The sequence below is a fragment of the Rutilus rutilus genome, assembly GCF_951802725.1.
Source record: "Rutilus rutilus genome assembly, chromosome: 15".
Lineage (NCBI taxonomy): Eukaryota > Metazoa > Chordata > Actinopteri > Cypriniformes > Leuciscidae > Rutilus > Rutilus rutilus.
Window position 1 is genome coordinate 21,547,821 of NC_140220.1, and position 23,201 is coordinate 21,571,021.

Here is a 23,201-nt window from a genome sequence, read left to right on the forward strand (position 1 = left end):
ACAAACTACCTTGTAACAAATCAGGTCAACGTGTGATCGTCAACTAATGGATCTCTGAGCTGGTGTGAGTGAGTGGAGGCGGGGCTAATTTGCATATTCAAACAACATCACTAAACGAGGCAAGGGCGTAGAATTACTTTCAAGACATTTTTAAGGCATGAATAAAATAAAAAATAATCAACCAAAAAAACCCGCTTAAATATGTCATTTTGGTGATCAAAGTTGTTTTAAGGGATAAAATAATTGACTACATGGGGACTTTAACTTAATGTTTTCTTAATGATTTTTGATATGACATAGTTTGATGATTTTTATGTACACTAAACTGTTTAAAGTTTGGGGTCATTACGATGTGTTTATAATGTCACAAAAATATTTTTCAAATATTCTATTCACAAAAGAATGTTCACTAAAATGTTTAACTTTTTCCACAAAATCATTAAGCAGCACAATTGTTTTCAACATTCATGATCATACAAAATATTTCTTGAGCAGCAAATCATCATATTAGAATGATTTCTGAAGGATCATGTGACACTGAAGTAATGATGCTGAAAATTCAGCTTCGCCATCACAGAAATAAATACATTTTTAAAATATATCAAAATAGAAAAGTTATTTTAAATTGTAACAATTCACAATGTTACTCTATACTGTATTTTTGATCAAGCAGTTGCAGCCTTGGTTAGAGACTTTATATCAACCCCAAACTTTTAAACAGTAGTCTACAATATATAATTTGTTTTATTATCAAAAATATTTGTGTGTGTGAAATATTTTACTTGGAAAGAACTTGGTATAATATATATATATATATATAAATTCCACTTGGCTTGGTAGTTTATTTAATGTGAGACATTCAATTCATATTTTTCTTTTTTTTAAAGTGTGCCTAAATACTTTTCAAGGGCCGCTCTATGCAATGACATGTGATTTGAATGTTATCAGGTTAAATCAGGTTCAAATTAAATCAAATTATTAGGCAGAAATAAATATGAGCCTGATGAAATATTCATTATTCACACAGTGGAGCAAAATAATCTTAATTTAACATGATTTTTCAGATGAAACCAGTTTCCTCTTCTATTTAAGATCTTTCCTACTGCACCATAATTATACATCACTGAATTATGATATAACAGAGCTTGACAGCTCTCCGCCTTGATGTTTCACATTTGAACGCTATGTATCATTTTGGCAATCAGACCTTTGTGAGAAATTTCCTGGCACGGCTAAACCATATAAGTGATTTGCATTTTTATTTATTCTCCCATTTGACGGTTTCTTACCAAACTGACATAGTGCATGAATTATGTTATTCTGTGATGATTACTTCAGCGGGTAGCTGAGGTCACGACTCCAGTTCTAAGACTCGAATGACATGCGTGTCATTGCCTTTACAGAACAACACTCTATAACTCGATATTTTATTCCTTTCTAAGTTTATGTAATTACAAAAGGCATTGGCTTACAATGTGGAATGCTACCAATCTTCACAATGGGGTTGGGTTTCCATATCTGCTTTAAGATCTGAAACATTTATGCCATTGGCCAAGATCCTGATTTCTTTGTTTCTAGCATGCATAGATGTATTGGTCTTGATATTTTCCATCTTGCGGTTTGCCCAATGGGACGCTGTTATCATGTAGCTTTCTTGAACTTCTGAAATGTTAAATGCATCGGTTTGTCACATCAGATTTCCTGTACATGTTATGGGAATACCATAATGCATTACACCATTCCGTGTGTATTTTTACTTGCCATTGATAATGGAGGTTAATAATAAAAAAAAAAAGAATTTTTAAATTGCCATAAACAATGACCTTAGACTTCAATCAGTCATCACCAGATTTCCTTCTCTGATATTTTGCACATAATGCATAGTATGAGGTAAAATATGTGAATGACTTCAGAATGTTTAATAATGCTGAAAGATACAGCATGAAAGCTATATCTACACTGTTTGAATGCTAAGTACATTCTTAAAACATTCAGACTTATCATCCATCAGCTTTCATGTTACTTGATCCTCTTTAGCATTTTCTTTATAAATAAATGAGTTGTCTGCTAAAACATATGAAGCACGGCAAGAGTTGAATTTAATAAAGGGAATTGTCTGATGTGACACACGTTCAAATTCTGGATCATGGTTTTTCAAATCTGCCAGAAACATTCTCCACCGGGAGGTCGTAGTGGAGAGAGATCGTTTGATTCATTAGATGGTTTAAATTGAAGAGATTTGCTGTCAAAATTCCCTGCCACTCTCTGTTTCAACCGTTCTAAAAACAGTTACTCAGTGAACACACACACACGCACATGCACACACACACACACACACGCAGGCCTTGTGCAGGTCGTCTCAGGTTTTATTTTTGTATGTTCTTTTGGTTTTTGGTGACAGATTTAGCTGTTGTTCAGGTGCAGCCAATATTTTGTTCAATAGATGTACAGTCATTAAAAAAAAGAGAGAAAATGTTGTTGTGTTGCCAGGGAAAATCTGACAACAAATAGCAAAACCGTCTAAGGAATTGCAGAAATCTCCTTGCTTATTTAAACCATTCAATCAACCAGTTCAGCTTTTAAGTCTCAGGGTTATACATTTGTTTCTGAGAGTATCAAATCAAATATTTCAAATCTATCTATCTATCTATCTATCTATCTATCTATCTATCTATCTATCTATCTGTCTGTCTGTCTGTCTGTCCGTCTGTCCGTCTGTCCGTCTGTCCTATCTATAATAGTTTGCACTCTTAGGTAAACTTTTTCCTTTGCGTGTTTGAAAAGTTTCGGATACAAATGACAATGTTGTTAAAACGATTTTCATTCATATGTACCCCCGAAAACAACTAAAAACGCTGTTTTGCCATGTCAGGCCAGTAGTTGGCGATGTCATCTTGTAAAGAAACACTACACACCTATAGAATGAACACAAAATATGCATGCTTGACGTCACCGGTTTCACAAATCCGTGTTTTTGTAGTTTACATAGAGACGATAATGGTAATGAAATTATGATTTTTAAAATGCTTTTGAAAGTCTATTATGCATTTATTTGATAAGAAAATACATTAAAAACAGTAATATTGTGAAATATTATCCCAGTTTAAAATAGCTGTTTTCTATTTTAATATACTCTATGCTTTTTTTTTTTTTTTGATGCAAAGCTGAATTTTCAGAACCATTACTCCAGTCTTCAGTGTCACATGATCCTTGAGAAATCATTCTAATATGCTGAATTGCTGTAACATGTTTTAATGTTATCAACATTTTGTTGCTTTTTTTTGTGGAAACAATGCTACATTATTTCAGGATTCTTTGCTGACTCAAAAGATTATCATTGAAATTTATTTAAATAAATAAAAATCCACCGTCTTCACAAATTTGTGTTTTTGTAGTTTACACAGTTTTGATAAAGGTATCATTTTCAAAAACTTGGACTTTTAAACCCATTTTCAAAAGTTTGCATCTTCAGACCCCCAAAACACCGTTGTCGTGTAAATGACCGGCCAAAACACTTAAAAAGTTTTCTGTTTTTTTTTGTTAAACGCCAAAAAATGTATGGACTCATTTTGCTGAGACCAAAACATCATTTCATTTTGAGAGTATCACGTTTACACAAGGACAGTAATTTCTCAAGGGGAAATTGAACTTCCAACTTCAACAAAAGAGGGGGAAGAAGTTTATTATTTTTAGTCTGAGTTTATTTGTTTGTTTGTTCTCAGTGAAATGAGAATAGTTTGCACTCATTGTAATTTGAATCATTTTTATTAATATTATCTTTTTCTCATGGGCAAAGCCAAATTGAACTCCGAACACTTATTTCTGAACGGGGAAAATGACTATTTTGTGCATGTTTATTTATTTGTTTGTTTGTTAAAAGTTTGCAATCATAGTGAGTTGAATCATGTATTTTAGCTTTCACCTTGGACCAAACCTGGAGTGTGGACGTGTCGGACTCTGACGCGTAACATTAGGCCACCGAGACGCGAGCAGTAATGTTTCAGTAACCGCTCTCGATGTGAGAACATGCCTCGAGACTGCCTTCGCTGGCTTCAGGCCAGTTGAACTGATAGGTTAACAAGAAGAACTTGTTCTTATCAATGGGGCCCTTTATTCGTTCTGTACACAGACACACAAACTCTCACACTTACAGCCCTGCAGGCATAACAGCACTGCTGACACCAGCGCAGCTCTTCTCGCCACTAATCAGGGCATTTGACATGTGACAGGGCCAAAAGTCATTGTTATTATTCCTCCGGCGTGGAATACGAGAACGTCCAGTCGATCCGAGCTCTGCCCCGATCGCCAGGGCGACGGGAGAAAGCCGTCACTCTCCTCAGCTGGGTTTATCTTGGCTGCCGGCTATAGTTGTGGCTACGGGCGAGAGAAAACAATCTCTCTCTCTTCTTAACAGGCTAATCTCTTACGCTAAACCCTGGTGAAAATAAAAGCCGTTTGACAGCATTTAATTACAAACAGGGCAGATTCAGGTAACTCTTCCCCCACCTCACACACACACAGACACACACTCCTCCACTTCCCAGCAATTATGTCCTTTTGGTCTTGTCAATACAGCCATTTTTTTTTGTGCACAGCATAGCTCAGCATTTCCACTCATGCAGCAGAAAGACCAATTGCACCATTACTCACTGGGCAACACTCTCTGACCTTAGCAGAGGTGACCTGCCTTGACTGGGATGCAGACTGATGGGCCAAGCAGAACTTGTTTCAGCAGTCGGGTGATAATTGCTTTAATAGCACAATGCCAGCGAGAGCCGCGCATTACCAGCCTATCTGTTACTCATTATAAGGTGACCAGATTTCTGAAATAACAACTAAGGGTTGCACAGACTAGTTGACAGTCCCCTGTGGTGAAAATCAAGTTTTTAATGTTGTTTATATGTCTACTGTATGTGGTGTTTTTAATGTGCTTTAAGACTAACCATGTGCAAATTCATACGTCAGCACCATTGCTGAGTATTTTCTCTTGAGGACTGCAGTGAACCAAAGTCAGTCTCAAAAATGCTGTTTGAAATCGCTTGTGTTTCTGATGTTACAAACTACCTTGTAACCAATCAGGTCAACGTGCCAGCGGGCTTTAGCATATCATTAAAGATCCTTGCACACTGAGTCTGAAATTTCTGTATGCGTTTTTTCGTTTTCGTCATTCGGTGGCTATGAATTGTCAAAACACCTCTCAAAATGCTTGCTACGGATGCGAAAAACGCAGAAAATCGAACCCGATCCGAATTTTTTTATAAAGTTTCGGAGGCAGTAAATGTGATTGACACAACGTGATTTCATATTTATTTTTTAACGTGCGGAAATTACGGACAAGAATTAGCTTAGAAGGACCTTAACTCTGAACTAGCATTGGAGTCTCGAAAAATGCCTGGTTATCCCGGTATATTTTTTCTGTTGATATGAAAAATCGGGTAGATTTAGCAATATAGCTGATGTATGATGTATATTACAATGTATATTACAATGTTATGATGACTATACACCTTTCTCTTCTGACGTTCTGAGTTCAAAGCGTTTCAGATGATTGTTAGAAGGCAGCTGCCTGACTCTGAGATGCGAACGGGAACATGGTTTGTGTAACATTAGCAACACATTATTAGCTGTTCGATAACATAGTCAAGCAAAAGGCTAATCATATTAATTGCCATTGTGTGTCCAACGTTATAAAGAGTGATACCATTGTGCAGCGTTTACCTCAGTAAGTTGGCCGAGTGAATCTGTGAGCTGGTGTGAGTGGAGGCGGGGCTAATTAGCATATTCATAGATCCACATATACTAAATGAAGCAAGGGTGTAGAGTTACATTCAAACTATTTTATGGCATGAATAATTATTTATTTTATTTTTTTATTTTTTCACTTTTAAATATGTAATTTTGGTGATCAAAGATGAGTTTGATGTGATAAGTGATAAAGTGATAAAACTATTGACTACTGGGGGACATTAAGCTTGATGTCGACTAGTTGCTGATCATGGCCTATAGAGGGCAAAACAGGATAATAAATCTTTAAAGTCAACTTTTACTCTCCGTTTCCAACCGTTAAAATGACAAATAAATGCACACTCCAAGAGCACTCCACAAGAAATGTTTGATTATACCATCTGGATGCTCAAAATTGATGGGGTGAATGCAGGTTTTAAACAGCTTATTGTGCACGTAAGTTAATGGCCGCTCTGAACTAATGTGCTGCTGAATTGTAACGCACACACAGCTTGCACATCACGTCCAGACCGCGTTCACACAGAAACATTCAATAGCACAGAAATGTACTGTCAACAATGTTCTGTGATTTATCAATAAAATAGCTTAGAAACTGAAAAGTTCTAGCATATTTTTCTAAGAAACCAAAACCCACAGCTTCACTATTAGTAGAGAGACGCTGTCAGGTAGACTTAAAGGGACTGTGTGTAGGAATTTCTCCCATCTAGTGGTGAAATTGTATTTTGCATTCAAACGAATAATGCTCTCCAGCGCCTCACTTTTTCAAATGCGCGTTGCATCTACGGTAGCCGTTATGTACCAAAAAGCTATGACAGGATGTCTTATAATAGCACTTCAAGCTTTTCTTCGGGTGAACAGGTTTGTTATTTAAAACAAACTGAAACTTGAAACAACGAAAAAAAGAATGTTACAGTATGAATTACTGACTGTGAAAAACATTAACTATGGTAATTAGTAGTAATGCCTTCTTTACTCGTTATATTTTTTGAAGTACGTCATCATCAGAGCCTTCTCTAACGTTACTTTACTCATTAGCTGCTATTCATCAAAGAGCCTGTTTAACTTTTAACTATAAATGTTCTACTGTCTATATAATAAAGTACACAACCAAGCAATGAAAAAAAAGCTTGTAATTAAGACCGTAACATTGACTTGCCTGTCGAGAAGAAAGCAGGCAACTTCAGCGTCTCTTTTGAAAGCTTTCTCCTGCATTAGCTATCCCGACATTAACCCTTGTTTTTGTAATCTCTGGTCACGTTTCCTTTTACGGTCTATTTTGGACTTTTTCGATGACGAGGACTCATCCTGTGACTCAGCATATGTATGAATGAACGGTGTATAAATAACCGTACAGTGCAGCCTTTTAAACTTGCCGCGGCAGTGACAAGCGCCTCTCTCTGCTCTGCTCTTCCACTTCTGCTGGCTTCAGTCATGTGACGCTGGTTCTGAACGAAAACGTGTTGTGGAAACACGTTGGCCTAGTACTTTTTGTCCCTCTCTGCTATTATAGTTTTTCAAGATGGCAGAACTACATGGAAGCCTCCGTGGACCTACCCGTCCCATGTATATAAAGATAATAAATTCTTCGTTTACGAGGATTAGTCTGATCATTGGCATAGGTATTTGTACACCATTGAGGGCATATTTATGAATAAAAATATTGATTTTAGATAATAAAATACCTAAAAAGCTACACATAGTCCCTTTAATTCACACGCAATCGCTCTCTCACTAACGCATTCATATAAATGTTCTAAATCAGATACAGATAAAGTAGCTACAAGTAGAAATCTGTGAGGAATATAACGACCCAAAGACAAAATAACTGATACAAATAAGCTGTTATGTAGGAGCAATAGTCTTGTGGGCAGCGCTGTGTCATATGCCATAGATTTTTATTTTTTTTGGTCAATATTACATTTTAAACTTCCACTGATATGATCAGTAAATTAGAGGGATCATGACATCATATTTGCCCCGGCCCACCACAGGTCCCGCCCACTGTCATTCAGTCACTTAAAGGCTGACATTTGCCTACACTGGATGTGAGCGTTGTCACGTCAAAAGCAAATAGAACTCATTATAATCTGATGCTGTCTACACTGGATACAGTATACAGATTCTGACATACTCCACAAGCTCGAGTCTGCTGACAACAGAACAAATGGAAGAGTAAAAGAAAGTTCGCTTTGACACGTCCAGTTTAAACAGCTTGTTTGCGTCTCTGTACAGACTTCAGAATGATCCCAGTGTTGTCCTGGATCGCATCTGAGGATTATATGTTTGTTCGGAGCATTTTGTTTTGTCAATAAGGCACATTGTAATGGAAAGTTTGCAAAAAAAACTTTTGTTGAAATATCAGCTAATAGCATTGGATCTGACAGGAGCTGCATCACAAACTGTAAGTAAATTATTTAATTACGTTTTGTTTTTAAATGACGGTTTTATATGGATGTTTTCAAAACACTCACATAAAATAGTGAGTGGGCATTGATACTGTTTTCTATGCAATGATGTTAGCCAATCATAACAGTGTCTGTTTACTGACAACTTAAAGGAACCGTCCCTTTTAAAACGGCTCATTTTGTGTATTCTGACTGTTGTAAATGTAGCACTGCGACTGGATATCATATTAATCACTACATCATTTATTTTGAATTTAAATATAGTGTCTTATCTTTAACATTTGTTAATATGATTTGTTAATTTGATATTGTATGTTTAATATATTTTTTTGGAATACTTTTTTCAGGATTCATTGATGAGTAAAACGCTAACAACATTTATTCATAAAAACAGCATTTATTCAAAATAAAAACATTTCTAACAATATAAATCGTTACCATCACCTTTTATCAATTTAACGCATCCTTGTTGAATTAAAGTACTAATTTCTTAAAAAAAAAAAAAGTTATTGTTCCCAAACTTTTGAACGGTAGTGTATATTGTTACAAAATATTTCTATTCTAAATAAATACAGTTCTTTTTAACTTTTTATTCATCAAATAATCCTGAAAAAAGTATCTCAGGTTATAAAAAAAAATATTAAGCAGCACAACTGTTTCCAACATTGATCATAAATCAGCATATTAGAATGATTTCTGAAGGATCATAAAACACCAAAGACTGGAGTACTTGCTGATGAAAATTCAGCTTTGCATCACACAAATAAATTGCATTTTAAAATATATTAAAAAAGAGAACCATTATTTTAAATTGTAATAATATTTCATAATATTACTGTTTTTTTTTTTTAACTGCAGGCTTGATGAGCATAAGAGACTTCTTTCAAAAACATTAAAAATAGTAATGTTTCCAAACTTTTGACTGGTACTATATATATATATATATATACAGTGCGTGCAGAATTATTAGGCACGTTGATTTTCTGATCATATTTTTTTTCCAGGTATATTTGACCAATTCCAAACCACATTAATCGTACTAACTACAATTAACTTTGTATTTAATCATTTATAAGTGATATATATATATAATTGTTCATGAAGGCTGGAAATGAAAAACACCTCATATTCAGGTGTGCAGAATTATTAGGCAAGTTTTCTTTTACAGATAAAATAAGCCAAAAAAGAGATTTAACTATTAAATTAAACTATTATTAATTATTAAATGCCCATGATAAGGATGCAATACTAATGCAATACTAGAAATTGCAGTTAAGGCATGACCATTGGACAGTGACATACTCATTAGGTCAGCAGGGTCAGACAAATACAGGTGGAGAAGAAAAGACACATGATAACTGCAAAGAATTAGGAATTAAGGTGAAGAATTAAGTGTGAAACCATCAGGAACCCTTAAGTCTTCAGCGCCACCATTTTTCAGAACTGCAACCTACCTGGAGTCTCCAGAAGTGCAAGGTGTCAGGATCTCAGAGACTTGGGTTAGGTAAAGAATCCTAAAATGTACCTCCTCTTAATAAGAATCACAAGCTGAAGTGTTGTGAAATACATGAAGACTGTTTTTTTTTTATAGGCTTTATAGACAGACAGATTGAGAGTGACTCTTGAAGGACCAGCACCACATCCTCTTCTACCACTATTTGAAGAATTCATCTTCCAGAATCTGACAGTAAGTTTTGGGAGTTCATTTTTAGTCCATCTCCAACCCTGAAGTCCGTTTTGCCGAGATGGACTAAAAATGAACTCCCAAAACTTACTGTCAGATTCTGGAAGATGAATTCTTCAAATAGTGGTAGAAGAGGATGTGGTGCTGGTCCTTCAAGAGTCACTCTCAATCTGTCTGTCTATAAAGCCTATAAAAAAAAAAACAGTCTGAAAGTAACATTAATCTTCCTAATATTATAAATATTGAACATAGTTTTGCTGTTTATTTTTTGTGGAAACAATGATACTTTATTTCAGGATTCTTTGCTGAATAGAAAGTTCAGAAGAACCATGCTTATTTGAAATGTATTAAAATAAACATTTTTACTGTCACTTTAATTTAATGCATCCTTGCTGAATGAACGTATAATTAATCAATCAATATCCTACTTAATTATTACTGAATGGATCTAGTGCAGTACGATAAAGATAAACCAAAACTGGTGTGCAAAAACTGTTCACTGTATAGCATGTTCCATCTTTGCATTTTGTCAGTGTGCATAACTGCTTGACAGACAGATTACAAATTTAATTCAATGAACCAAATTGAATTAAGAACCTCAGAGTAAAAGTTGACTTGTAATTGTATTTTTTTTCTTTTCTTTTCTTTTTTCTTTTTTCTTTTTTCTTTTTTCTTTTTTCTTTTTTCTTTTAAAAAAACTCAAAGTAAATCCTAATTGAAATCGCATGCTGTATGTGATGATACTACATGTCTTTTTAGACGAAAATGCTATATTCAGCACATTAAAAACTAGGAGTGTCCACAGAAAACGAGGACATCTGGTCACCCTCCCTCATTATCTCTCTGCTCCAGACAAATGCTCAGCTACTGAAATGCTGTACTGTAGTACAGATATAAAAAAAGAGAGGCCTAAGTCTTGATAATGTTGCACCAAATAGCAGCCATTCGACCTTCAGATTATATTTCTTCAATTGTTCTGAAAAAAAGCGTATGCGTCTGTTAGCTCGTTAACTGAATTACAAGATCAATTCTTGACTTCAGCCTCTGTAAACCTGAGATGCATTTGATTATTCCAATTGTCTGTCAGACACTCAAACACCCACTTGCCATCTTCCAAAGCCCTTAAAACCCGCTTAAACATTTGAAGCATTTTGTTTCCGTTGTGTTGCTAAGGCCCTCGCTCAATGCAAATGGGTGGATAAACCTGAAATGAATTAGAGCACGCTTATACATATGTGGGAGACTTGGCAGCGGTAACATCCACAATTTTCAGGGTTGTGTGGCATATTTCTTTTGAATAGGCAGAGATCCTTTCATTTGAAAAACGTGTGACGGGGAATCGTAAATCACATGATATACTTCATGGTGCTGGAATGGCAGAGCGAGATTTCACTAATTCTATCCCAGAGGGCAAAATGTGGTATCTTCTGCGGCGGGTTTTTGGTGAAAGATGAACATATTAGTTGTAGCAATAGAATACAAGATGCGGTTTTCTTGGAACAGTTATTAACAGGAAAGTGAAATATGTTTGTTATGAGTAATCACATTTTACCAGAACTATATAACATTTACAGAGAGAAGGCATAGAGAAAGTGGCTCTTCTGTTTAATCTAAGAGCACACTTAAGGCTAGAGTGTTCTTTTTTTTTTTCTTGGATCTTTTAAAGCAAGACATAGTGTTCTTTTGTTGTCTCTTTTCTATTTTCCGTGTATTTTATGAATTAAGACGGCAGCACGGAGACAATAAATATAAAAGGATAGTTCACTACGTGTATAAAAACATTAGTGCTTCTACCGGTGTTCCCTACAAACATTAGCGCCGAGATATTCCCTCAGAGCGGCTCATATTTTGGCCCGTCCCTTGAAAAGTTTTCCTTTACTATTTCACGTCCTCCCCCACAAGCCTGTAAAGGCATCTTTTTATTTCCTTTAGCTTTCGGTTAGTTTTCAGCCAAGAAGCTCAATATACACAAGCCCTCTGTGTGTGTGTGTGTGTGTGTGTGTTTGTGAGTGTAGGTGTTCCTCAGCCTCAGGTCATTTAGATGGAGGCTTTTTTACAGTTTCCACTGTGCAGTAAACGGTAGATGTTTTGACATTTCTTAAGTCTTGAACCATCCACACCCTTTCTTATTTGCTGTGGACTTCTCGGTGAGTGGATACACAACTGGACACACATAATATGATTGAAGCTTGTGCATAGTAAGTATCTTGCTGGAGAAATAGCTAAAAAGAAAAGTATAAATATCTATTATAGGTATTTGTTACCATTTAAAATTAGCTTTTATTTTTTCAGTTTTATCTATTTTCAGTTTCATTAAAATTTTTGTTTGTTTTAGCAATTTTGTTGTGCTGTTGTCAATTGTATTATTATTATGTTTTTAATATTTATCTTTAATATTTATCTTTAATTTTAGTTTTAGTAATTTTACTGCAACTATTTATTTAAGTTATTTTATTTCAGTCATTTCTATTTTTTGTTCATTTCAGTTTAATTTTGACTTTTTAGTTAACTATAACACTGATATGTTCATAATAAATGCATATATTTGTTTAAATAAAAAAATAATTTATATGTATGTGTGTGTACGTTCATAATAAATGCATATATGAATATTTTTTTAATTAAAAATATTAATATAATATTTTTTCACTATTATGAAAAAAAAATATATATAAAGGAGGATAAGAGTATGTATATAAACATCTGCTGTATCATATGTTTTGTATATATGTATATTTATAATGGGATACAGAACATGCACTGTGGCAATGTTTGCTTCATTTTAATGTCAAGCACCTTGCTTTTCTGAGTCCATAATGCAAATGTGTAGCTTAATTTGCAGCTAAACTCAGTCTTTGTCGTGGTTGCTATGTTACTAGAAATACTTTCCACACAGACTTTTGACAAGCATATATAGATTCACATCTTGTTTTTGATAAGATATGGAATGCCAGTGTGATTGTAGTGAAGTTTTAACGACACACGTCCAGTTATATTGATCTAGACGTCAAATCCGCATATGGCAGATCGCTCGTTTCGTTTACAGACTTGTGTAGGCTGGGAGCTTTGCACGTTTGTCTTTTTCTGTTTCTCTTAGCCAATTTTCTAAATCTCTAAAGTTTCAACAACATCAAAGACTTTTTGACATCACGGCATATGGAATATGAAAAGAGTGTTTTTGTGAGTACTTTTCACTCTCACAGTAGTTAGCAAAGCTCAAAACTAAAACATATGATTTCATCACTATTGTAAAGGACTTGTTCAGCAGCAGGATTCCCTTTAGTTTTACTGACTTAGCATTACATGTGTGTAGATGGAGAATGCTTGACCCTCGCAGTCATAATTTGTCATAGCGTCTGTGTGTATCGACAATTGGCCCAGAGGTCCGGATCAAAAAACAGTCAGAATCCATCTTGTCACAATGACCCTTGCTTTTCTAGCCAATCACAATAACTGAAGTCCACCACTCACTGGGGGGAATGGAAACACACACACACACACACACACACACACACACACACACACACACACACACACACACACACACACACACACACACACACACACACACACACACACACACACACACACACACACACACACACACACACACAAACAGGCTAGATCTGTGACTTTTGCTTGTAGAAAAACAAGAAGCACTATTTTTATATATATATATATCAAAACCAAAAGCTTCTCAATGTTGTTTGAATGCAAGTGTAATTATGTTTGGGGCAAAGATGTCAATAAAAAAATAAAAATAAAAAAAAAAGGCTTTCAGCAGTTAAACAAATGTATTTATTTAGAATACATTCTAAATCAGATTTTGCTTAAACATGGCACATTCTGAATGCTGACACAGCAGGAACACATTACAGAAAACTCCATGTAACTCTCTTATCCAAGCATTTCCACATGCAGGACAATCAGTTTGACAGAACAATGTCATCCTAGGTCGTCTGCAACTGTGCTGCTCTTTGAAGCTGGTTGTTGTAGTATAGTGTTGGTAAGTCTATATACCCGAGAGACAATGAACTGGCTCTATGCCGTTGTCATCTTGATATGTTTGAGTTAAAAAAAAAAAAAAAAAGTGGTAACAGCTTTTTAGGATTGACTGTGAGACAGAATACGGGATCGAACTGTTGCCACGCCATCTGAAACCAACCGACACTGTGCAGGGCCAACACAAACTGACTCTCTGCTCATGGAATCTTACATTTTGCCACAATAGATTGTAATAGGAAACAATTGCAAGGCAATGTGCTGAGGATCTGAAATTGAAGCCCGCACCCAGAAAGGAGCTCCTGCCATCCCAAAGAGGATCACAGCCAAAGCTATATGATCCTACCGTGGCCCAGCTGAACAAATGCTGCCACAACGCTTCTTCACAGCAAGCCTCGCTCTCAAGCAAACAAACCACGGAGAAAAAGAGAGACCACACCATGGAGAATAGAGATCTTGGCACATCAACAACCAAATAAGCTTAATGCAGCTCAGAGGTCTCAAATTGTGGGGCAATTCACCCTGCAGGTGGTAGCCTACACAACATGATTCTGGAACTTTAGAAAAATTGCCGTTCTATATAGGCGAACAGCCACGCGCTTAAAAAAAAAGTGGCCTGCTTTTCAGTACAATATTGATAATGTAACTGGTCTGACAGAGAAGTTGCAAGCGCTTGTCATTTTAGGGTTGAGAATAACTTTTTTTTTTTTCAGCGATTTTAGTTAGGTTTTTAAAGGTGCAATCGAAATGTAATAACACTGTAATTCAATGTGTATATATAAAATTACAGTTTAGATGCTGTTATGCTGGGCAAATGTACTTTTAAAAGAAATTTGTTGCAATATTGCTCCGTAAAAAAAACTTTTGCCTTACTATTTCTCGCATGTGCTGGTCTTGGATGTTTTATTTTTATGCGTTACATTACTCATTACTTGAAAAAAGTCATCTGATAACTCACATTACTTCTAATGTTTTAGCCCCAAAACTGGAGTTCCATGTTAAGAAAATGGATATTAATAAAGTTCTAACAGATTGTCCTTGTACTCAGAGATGTCAGTTGTCAAAAAAAAAACAAAAAAACATTGGTGTGGTGGATATTTCGATTTTATCAGCCATGGTACTTGGCCTGACAAGTTTGAAGACCACCAACTAAACCAATTTACCATTCCCTTTAACAACATATGTGAGTCTAACAGCACAACATGATCAAACCAGCCCTTTTGACTGTCAGCACAGTGTGAACATTTCTGCAAAGCCGTTTTAACTGCCTGAGCTTAAACCCAAATTTGTTTTCGATTAGTGTCCCAGTGCCGGGAAGTAGGTTCTGACAGCAGGCCAGTCACTTGGTTCTGTTCAAACTGCAGGTGGCATCAGTGATGTGCATTAGAGCCCCACAGCCCTTGTCATGCTGAGCTGAACCCAGACATAACTGGATAAAGCCAGAAAAAAAGGGATGTCTGCACCACAAGTGGAAATCTGGACTAAATCTAATACAACTTCAACCCAAGACCAGGAGCACACGACATTGACACAACAGTCCGGAGTGTAATCCAATCTCTTTGCGGTTTCTTCTCCTACATCTCCACTGGCACCAAAGAAGTGGGTTCTGGTTCTATCGGTCGACTTCATAAACACAAAACCATACCTCCAAACATAGTCCGTGAGATACGTAGAAGCCAATTCTGGCCAACATCTGGTCGTGCAGCACAGTGCGCATGTGTTTTATTAGGTGACAGACAAATAAAGTGTATCAGAAACAATGTGTGGGAAGACAGACTCTGGCCTTAAGCTGCTGTCTTCTTGACTCGTGTTTCACAAGGGTTTCAGTGTCAATCTACACCAGAAAAAATCCTTAATATCCTCCATATGCCCATCTGAGAACAAACAATATTTCCTTCAATACGCTAGGTCTTCCTTTGCCTTTGCTTATTGCACTTGGATTTGACTAACAACGAAAATATATGAATAGCCCTCCTTTGACACGGTGTATCCTTTGATGAGGTTGTTATTCCGACAGCTGCCTACTCTTTTCCAGGAGAAACGTGTGGTGTGTTGTTACACCTCAAAAAGCCTGCTGTAAAGCAGTTGTCGAAGGGGAAAAAAACTGAGGAAGAAAGTACTACGAAAAAACTGAAACAAAAGAAATGCCTAATTAGAGAGTGAAAGGTGGGATGGATGCCCCGTCTTCACCCTGAATCTCGTCACAGAGGTTCCTCAGAACTCGCGGACCCATAGGAGAGGCTGTGCATTGTGTCGGGGAAGAATTCGGTCTGCTTTCACCAGCACTCCCGCTGGTCAGCATGAGCAGAGCTTGCCAAGAACAGCAGTGGCCCGTATCCCCACCCTCCATTCGGGGCAGTTTGCCAGTTCCCTCTACCCCACTGCTCCACAGGGCATAGGGGAGGTGAGGGGATCAGCTTGCCCGTGGACCTGACCACCTCCAGGTCTTGAGCTGAGTGGGGTATTGTAATTCGGCCGGTTAAACTGAAACCCAGAGTCCAGAGTGCACAGGTGAGGGCCGCAGATGTGGAACTTCAGATGGAACTTATCCAGAATGTCAAAATATAACAGACATTTTATATATATATATATATATATATACTTACTCGTACAAAACAAATAGCTTATCTAGATCTCTAAAAAATACATCTACCCCTGATTCTTCACAATTCATAATGCAGAATACATGGAACTCATCACTTTCAGAAAAAAAAAAAAAGAAAGAAAAAAAATCAGCTGCTACATACTATTTGAGATGCTCTGAACCTGAAGTACTGTCTATTTTCTCTCATTCTCATCTCTCTTGCCGACTTTTACCATGCAGGCATATATTTCTTCACTATTGTGTTATCCAAATGTGGATGTGTTACTGTAGAGAGATTTTCTTTTTTTTTCTTCTTTTTTTTTTCTTTTTTTCTTCTTGGAATCATCTAAAAAGAACAACGGTAATGATGTAAATTAGGTTTTGTGACTTAGGAGTTGTGTGGCACTTTAAAATGAATAAATAATAATAGCCATTGGCATAGATCCTCAGCAGAGACCACGAGAACCAGACAGGTCCTACGCTCAGTCCTAAATTAATGTGTTAAAATGACCCTATGCCCATACCGGCGTGATGAATCGATCTTCAAGCAAAAGGAACTGGATGAATGTTTGCATGCTCCCGATCTCGACCTGAATTCTGTGATGCTGCCTGAATCATAATGACACCATGTTCGTTTGTTTGCCAGAGGAGATCTGGCTCCCGGACTGAGCCTGGTATCTCCAAAGGTTTTTTTCTCCATTCTGTCACATGATGGAGTTTGGATTCCTCACCACAGTCGCCTCTGGCTTTCTTAGTTGTGGATACTTAATATTTAACAATATTATTGATCCGCCTGTACTGATGCTGTTATATGAGAACTGAACTGAGCTGGACAATGACATCATTTTTGCAGAACTGCTTTATAGATGAAATGAACTAATTTAATAATTGATGACCTTCACAACGGAACTAAATCAACACTGGACTGATTTCAGCTGAAAAACAGCCGAAATGCATTATTGTCCTGTTATCACTGTAAAGCTTCTTTGATACAATCTGGATTGCATGATGCACTATATAAATAAAGGTGACTAATGATAATAATATTTCATATTGTTGTTATTATTATTCATTTTTATTATTAAAATTAAGTTGTGGCCATTGTTATTGTTGTTAGGGCTGTCATTTTAACACATTCAATTTAGTGCTATAATAATGGGAAAAAAACACAATTGATTATATTATTATGATAAGGAGTCATATGATATATGTAGTATACAAAATGCTCTTTTTTATTTTGATTGCAGTAACAACTCTTCAGTTTAACTGAAACTAACAATAGTTTATTTGTATCTGTCTCCTGTGGTGTTACAGTAATCATTTGGAATATGCAAATTTGCCTCTCTTATTTATCACAATCTATCTTCTCTTCACAAGCGAGGGGGAAAAAAACCCAGTGCCTATTCTCCGCTACATGATTCAGCCAAAATGCTCTGCATTGTAAAACACGACTCATTTTTTTGTGATAGTTCAGCATTAAGAGGAATAACAAACCAAGCGCCGCATGACCTGTCAGTTGTAATGATTGATGGTGGTTGAGGAACAAGCATAGCTGACTTAATTAAATGAATGCCCTACCCCACGCTTTAGCTTAATTACATTAGCCCTCTCTTCCCAGTGTTTGTTTTTTCTTTTCTTGCGGGAGGGATCGCGGTCATCTTAAGATCTTAAGGGTGTGTTTGAAGGGGGGACTCGAAAGAAGCAGGAGACTATGTCTGGTGCGGCTTCAGAACAGTTAAGCGCTTGTGCTGGCATTTTGCGACGAGACATCGCCCTCTGCACTCTTGCATATTTGAGCCGTGCCTTCAGGCCAGGTCCTGCTTCACAAAACATCTGATTCATGAACCGTGTTCTCAACTCACGGTGCTGATCTGACCGCACATGGACTACCGTCACTGTACTTTACTGCTGGATGACTGCTGAAATGTCATATTATGCACTGCAATGCCATAGTTTAAAGCAAATCATTTATACAGTAAAAGAGCATTTCTTTTAAGCTTTTGGTTTTGCTTGAATTAAATAATTAATGTGCAGTAGCCCAAAAGGGGCACTTCAACTACAATTAAAAATATATGAATGTTTGTGCACAGATGCAATAAAATATTGAGTGAAAATGATTTTTTGGCTTCACAAATACAGCTTTCTCAACAACAAAAAAAAACAATAAAAAAAAATGATAAAATAATACAGTTAGTGTTCAAAATGAAGTATTGTTACACTTTCTGGTTGTAAAACGCTTGTGAAACATGCATTTAATGTGATGAACTACATCTGTGTGAACTTGAAGAGAACTGCTACACCGGTTGGTTAAAAGTCATTGAGAAAATGGATAGAAAAGTGAAGTTTGTTCTGAGCGAAACTCAAGTGTGGTTTAAGAGCCCAAGCTGTATCCAAGTATGCTTTGAGATCACCGTTTAATCCTGAAAATTTGAATTAGTAGTCTAACATAACCAAAGAAAGTAAGGTAACACTTTAATTTGGGGACCAATTCTCACTATCGCTTATTAGCATGCATATTGGCTGTTTATTAGTACTTATAAAGAACATATGAATGCCTTATTCTGAATGACTATGTTCTACATCCCTTAATCCTATACCCCATACCTAACCTTAACCACAACTATCTTACTAACTATTAATAAGCAGTAAATTAGGAGTTTATTGAAGCAAGTGTCTTAGTTAAATAATAGTACATTTTCTGAAGTATTTTTTATTTATTTTACTCAAAACTTTAAGTAAAAATCTGTAGAATTATGTGGTATGGATTTACATTGTGAACTCAGAATGACATTCTTATTAATAGCTGAAAGCATAATCCTCATAATGTTTAATAAACATTCAAGGAGTGGATTATGTGTAGAACTTGGTGAATAACGGGTGTAAGACACATTTTCATTTATGCCTTTTGGCAGATTCGCATTCAAGGTACACTTCAACAGTTGAGCTGGTAGGAACACGTAATAGCAAAAACATCAGAATATAATGTGTGATGATCCCTGCAGACGATCATATCAAGCATTAAACCTGGTTTCTAACTATTCTATTTTTGTTGTAGTTTTAAATAACATATGACTCATCATCATATGAACTTTGCAGCACTGGAGAGAATGGCATCACAATAGTTTGCTTCTAACTTGCATTTCCTTATCATTTGTGAGTTTGCCTCACTGAATAACTTAAAGTTTTGCCAATGCGTGTAATCATTAGCGGAACTGCATTTTTTCCCCCCAAGTTATTTAAATCTGTATACTTTACTTACTCTGATATTTAAGTTTAATCAACTGTATCACACATTCTTCCACACACAACACAGTTCACACATCACACACACTTATGCTACGTCCAAACAAGTGTTGAATGGTAGAAAGCGATACAGTATACAACAGTTAATGTTCTGGAAAAAAAAGACATGAAGATGGCTAAATAATTCATAAACGTATATCCAATTATACCGCAATGAATTAAAGTTTAAAAAGCCTGTCCACATGAACAGCCTCAGATCACACAAGTCCTGTCACAATCGTTTCCAAGCTACCTTTTCATCCACGTAACATATTTTGCAATTGCCACAATTAGTTTTGATAATTCCGTTACGAAAGTCTCCAGTGCATAAACCACCAAATCCAAGCTCAGATGTTCTTTAAGCGAAAGCCACTTACTTCTACCGGAGCCTCTCGGTCACAGCAGGTCAGAAGGGCAACGGGAGCCTTCTGGAATTACGTATGTTTTCGATACCGACTCCAGCAGGAGAAAACGAAGCTCCTGAACTCAAAAGAAGAAGCTCCCGCTGAGAAGTGCGGCGTCTGTCCTGAGAATGAGACTCGTGAGCACAACGCACCTTTGTGTTTCCTTATGTTTTGGCTGCGTGTAACTTAACCCCTCAGGAGCCGAGTCTAGCGCTGTCTAACCTGTCTTTTGTTTCTACATTCCATCTCTCGCACACTCTCTCTTTTCTTTTTTCACTGTTATTTTGTAAGCCCACGCCTGTCGATGAGCTCACTGGGTCCGGGCTCATGTTTCAGCCTCGTACTGGAATTCGGAGGGCAGGCAGATTCTGAAAGTGAGCCTGAGATACGACTCGAGGAGAAGGAGCGGGTCATGGGGTCGCTTCCCGCTGAACAAAGCGGGAGTTATGAGGGTGAGGGGGTCAGGCATGCCGCAGGATGTCAGAGCTCAGGGAGAATGAACCAGCGAGGGAACACTCACAATTCCCTCGGGCGATAGTCCTTCGAGGAATATATCAAATACTGGGATTGGATCATATACAATGGTGTTGTGGTGCAACATGCTCTATATAAAAACAACAACGTCATCTGATCCCTATATCCAGCTGTGTGTTGCTGAGTAAAGAGCAAAATATAACTCATGGTTCCTAAGGCCTTTCAACCCTTATGAGCTTTGGTGATATTTGATTTATGTTTGCGAGCTGGAATCCAATAAGCTGCTAACTGAGCACAGCATGCTTTCGTTCATGATGCTTTATGATCCAGTGGAATGAAGGGTCATAACCGAGTCTGCTCTTTAGAGAACAGAAGCTTTTCACACGTCTGGAGATCTTCCTGTATCTGCTTGATGCACGACCATTAAGAGAATAGTCTATGTGGACGATGTCATTATTGTTCTTGAGTTGATTGTGCTTTTATGGGTTGAACTGCGAGAGATGAAATCCTGTGATGTCACAGAACAAGCTACGAATTAAGCTAACGTTATAAGCTAGTTATTAGAAAGTAATGTCTACCGCTTATACTGAAGAAATAGGTAGGTTCTTTTTGTATGATGAGTCAAACCGGTTGAATTTGTTGGGCATGTAACTTGTTAATAAAAGCATGCCTTCACATGTATAAGGCAACAATTCTAAAGCCTAAAATGTGTGGCATAATTCAGCAATTATGTAGTTTAAACAGTAGAGCATGATGCTGGCAACACCAAAAGGTCATGAGTTTGACTCTCAAGAAATGCATGAACTGATTAAATATACAGTGGTGGTCAAAATTGATGGCATCCCTGATAAATATGATAAAAAATGGCTGTAAAAAATAAATCTGCATTGTTTATCCTTTTGATCTTTCATTCAAAAAATCACATTATAAAATAAATGTTTTTCTCCAAAACACGCTGGCCATAATTGTTGGCACCCTGTTATTAAATACTTTTTGCAACCTCCTTTTGCCAAGATAACAGATATGAGTTTTCTTCTATAATGCCTGATGAGTTTGGAGAACACCTGACAAGAGATCAGAGACCATTCCTCCATACAGAATCTCTCCAGATCCTTCAGATTCCCAGATCCATGTTGGTGCTTCTTCTCTTCAGTTCAACCCACTTCATCAGGTCAGGGAACTGTGACGGTCATGGCAGAAGCTTCATTTTGTGCTCAGTCACCCATTTTTGTGTTGATTTTGATGTTTGTTTTGGACCGTTGTCCTGATGGAAGATCCAACCACGACCCATTATACGATTTCTAGCAGAGGCAGTCAGGTTTAGATTTTTTATCTGTTTGTATTTGCTAGAATCCATAATACCATGTATCTGAACAAGATGTCCAGGACCTCCAGCAAATAAATAGGCCCACAACATATAAGATCCAGCAGTATATTTAACCGTAGGCATGGGGTACTCTTCATCCCTGTTTGCACCAAACACATCTGCTGGGTTTGCTGCCAAAAAGCCCTTTTTTTCGTTTCATCTGACCACAGAATCCGGTCCCTTTTGAAGATCCAGTCGTGTCTGACAACTGAATATGCTGGAGTTTATTTGTGGAGGAGCGAGGAGGATTTTTCTTGAAACCCTCCCAAACAACATGTGGGGATGTAGGGGTTGTTTGATTATTTTTATTTTTTTTAGGCTTTCTGACCCTAAAGACTCAAGTAATCTCTGCAATTCTCTATCTGTGATCCTTGGACAGTCTTTGGCCACTCAAACTTTCCTCCTCACCGTCCATTAAGACAATATAGACACACGTCCTCTTCCTGGCAGATTCGTAACATCTTTAGTTGATTATAACTTCTTAATTATTGCCCTGATGGTCAAAATGGGGATTTTCAATTCTTTAGATATTTTCTTACAGCCACTTTCTATTTTGTGAAGCTCAACAATCTTTTGCTGCACATCAGAACTATATTCTTTGGTTTTACTCATTGTGATGGATGATTAAGGGAACTAGAAAAAATTCTAGGGGTGCCAACAATTATGGCCAGCGTGTTTTGGAGAAAAACTTTAATTTCATAATGTGATTTAGCCCCCAATTTCAATTCTAGTTAGATTTTTGCGAATTTTTTGAAGGAAAGATCAAAAGGATAAACAATGCAGATTTATTTTTTACAGCCATTTTTTATCATATTTATCAGGGGTGCCATCAATTTTGACCACCACTGTACATTGAATGCAACATGAGTCGCTTTGGATAAAAGTGTCTGCCAAATATGTAAATATAAACATATTTTATTGCTTACATTTGCAAAGAGCCCCTGATGGGATATGGTGATGAAAACAAAAAATGAGATGGGTGGAGAAAATATATTCACTGGAAAAAGTTTTGCATTCTGCAGAGAAACTTTGCGTTTTGCGTTCACTTGCAAAATTATCGAGAGCATTCTAAAGTTCCTTTATATAACCAATGACGATATATTTGACCATATATTTGTCACTGTGGTTGTGCTTTTTGCAACTTCAGGGTATTTGCTCCGGCTTATTGAATTACAAACCTAGCGACCCAGTCTTCTGTCACTTGGATCTTATTAGAGCAGATCCATCCTGATCCATCAATCATGACAGAATCCTA

General features: G+C 36.8%; 1 protein-coding gene across 1 annotated transcript in view; it reads right to left on the bottom strand.

Annotated features, from left to right (window-relative positions):
- Positions 1–20,318, bottom strand: part of flrt2 (fibronectin leucine rich transmembrane protein 2) — a 43,272-nt gene extending 22,954 nt beyond the window's left edge. The window contains exon 1 of the mRNA XM_084432814.1: positions 20,080–20,318. The gene's annotated coding sequence lies outside the window, so the exon portion shown is untranslated. The remainder of the gene's footprint in view (positions 1–20,079) is intronic.
- Positions 20,319–23,201: the final 2,883 nt, after the last annotated feature.